Genomic DNA, 2,500 nt, shown 5'->3' with positions numbered 1-2,500 from the left:
GAGAGGGGAAGAAAATAACAGTTACAATAATGAGGGAAGGTGAAAGTGACAAATGGAAAGAAGGGGAAGGGGAAATGTGTGTCTAATGATGATGGTGATGGTGGTAATGATGAAGATGGTGATGATGATACATGGTGCTGTTTGTAATAGTGGTGATGGTGTTATTATTATTGTTATGGTGGTAGCTAGTGGTCCTGTTGGTGGAAGTTGTAATGGTGATGATGGTGTTGTCTCACGTTCCTTCACTTCCGTTTTTCATTTTTAACCCTAATGTCTCCCCACCACCACCACCACCACCACCACCACCACCACCACCACCACTACCACCACAACCACCAACACCTCCACCTATCATCACCACATCCGTATTATAATCACACCACCACCAGAAATTATCAGTCACCGTTACCTGCCTTCACATAACACCTACAACCACCATCACCACTACCACCAACAACACCACCACCACTACGCCCTACACATTGTCTATTGTCTTAAAATATATATATATTTTAATTACCCAGACAACAAACGCAAAATATGCAGTCCACCTTCTCCTCCTCTTCCTTTTCCTGTTTTCTCCCTCTTCCTCCTTCATCTGTTATTTTCATTTCCCGTTCTTCCTCCCACATTCAATTAAAGCATATAATATTAATAAGAGAGAGAGAGAGAGAGAGAGAGAGAGAGAGAGAGAGAGATACACTACAACAAACTTCCCCAATTGTCATTTAAGTCTTACTGAGCCCGAGGATAAAAATTAAACAAAAAATCATGGACATCCCACTCTTCCTCTGCGGTGATTGGTCGCACCAGTAGAAAACCCTGTGACGTCGAGCGAGTCCAGCCCTCCCATTGGCTGCCTATTGTGACGTAACGTATCCCCTTCCCCCTCGTTGAGACACACCAGCTGTTCCGTAGTGAATGGCTGCAATTATTTTTCCCCTAGACCTTAATTTCCAACCCCGAAAAAAAAATAGCAGAGGAAAAAAAAAAGAAAAGTAATTAATCTCGTTTTTTTTTTTTTTTTTCTTTTATCTCAATGACAAACTAAAGAAAATGGAAGAGAAATAACTCTGACACAACGTCCAAATATCAATAGTAGGATAATCACACACCGATTAAAGAACGTAAATAAGTGAAGAGCAACTCAAATGATACAACACAAAGGAAAATAAGCATCACAAAGTTACCAAACCGCAGCCCCAGGAGGAGGAGGAGGAGGAGGGGGAGGAGCAACAAGTGAATTCCCTTAGGAAGCTTCCGGAATGGAATCCGCGCTGCCTGGTGGAGGGTTGGGGTTAAGGGTCGCTGGGGAGCGGGAGGAGGAGGAGGAGGAGATATAATGTACGAAGGAGAGATGTGCATGCCAGTCTGCTCATCTCCGTGCTATTCGCATTAGAGAGAGAGAGAGAGAGAGAGAGAGAGAGAGAGAGAGAGAGAGAGAGACTTAAAGAAAAGAAACACAGAAACACAAACTGAAAAAGAAAAGGAAACCATATAAGAAACACACAACTAATAACAAAATAGAAAAAAAGGATATCACCAAAACAACACAGAGAGAGAGAGAGAGAGAGAGAGAGAGAGAGAGAGAGAGAGGAAGATAAAAGCCGAGGTCCTAGCGCGTAACCTTGGAGTCTCCCAGCCACACACATTATACACACACACACACTCATTCCTCAGTGCTGTGGTAGGAACCGTTCAAAACACGTCTCTCCAAACTTTCCTCCGCTGGTGACTTGATTTGCACGCGCCTCGTCCCTTCACACTGCAAGGTAAAGTGTTAGTTCCTTATATGTGTGTGTGTGTGTGTGTGTCCTTTCTATAACGTGATGCTAATGTTGTTTTTTTTTCGTTTTTTTTCGTACTGTGTGATTCAGTTTCTTATCCTTCTTTTGTTGTGTAGTATGCTCTCTCTCTCTCTCTCTCTCTCTCTCTCTCTCTCTCTCTCTCTCTCTCTCTCTCTCTCTCTCTCTCTATCCATGTAGGTTAGTGGTGTTTTTCCTCTTTCTGCACTTAAGCATCTCTCTTCTCTCTTCGTCCTTCTACACTTAGTATCTCTCTCTCTCTCTCTCTCTCTCTCTCTCTCTCTCTCTCTCTCTCTCTCTCTCTCTCTCTCTCTTCTTCTTCTTCTTCTTCTTCTTCTACACTTCAGCATCTCTTTTCTTTCTTTTCCTCTGATGAATGTTTCCTTCTCCTTCAGTCATCTGTTTAGTATAATTCAATCACTTCTTCCATAAAATCAGGTACACACACATTGCTAATCATCACGATCAAGCTTGAGTGTTTGAATCTTTCCAAATACCACTAGTCAGGAAATAAGTGCCAAGGTTCTCTCTCTCTCTCTCTCTCTCTCTCTCTCTCTCTCTCTCTCTCTCTCTCTCTCTCTCTCTCTCTCTCTCTCTAACAGTGGCGTAGTTTCCTTTCTTTATTTTTTTTTTTTATTGTAAGAGCAACTCCAGCCAAGGACAATACAAAATACGGGAAAAATTTGAAGTTATCA

At 42.3% G+C, this 2,500-nt stretch overlaps 2 protein-coding genes across 2 annotated transcripts in view; one reads left to right on the top strand and one right to left on the bottom strand.

Annotated features, from left to right (window-relative positions):
• Nucleotides 1-2,500, bottom strand: part of LOC123513265 — a 93,368-nt gene that overhangs the window by 38,390 nt on the left and 52,478 nt on the right. The window lies entirely within an intron of this gene.
• Nucleotides 1,634-2,500, top strand: part of LOC123513026 — a 20,501-nt gene continuing 19,634 nt past the window's right edge. Inside the window, exon 1 of the mRNA XM_045269836.1 lies at nucleotides 1,634-1,772. The gene's annotated coding sequence lies outside the window, so the exon portion shown is untranslated. The remainder of the gene's footprint in view (nucleotides 1,773-2,500) is intronic.

Source organism: Portunus trituberculatus, chromosome 35 (genome assembly GCF_017591435.1).
Source record: "Portunus trituberculatus isolate SZX2019 chromosome 35, ASM1759143v1, whole genome shotgun sequence".
In the NCBI taxonomy this organism is placed as follows: domain Eukaryota; kingdom Metazoa; phylum Arthropoda; class Malacostraca; order Decapoda; family Portunidae; genus Portunus; species Portunus trituberculatus.
The sequence above is the reverse complement of the archived record's forward strand: the minus strand, read 5'-3'. Positions and strand labels throughout refer to the sequence as shown.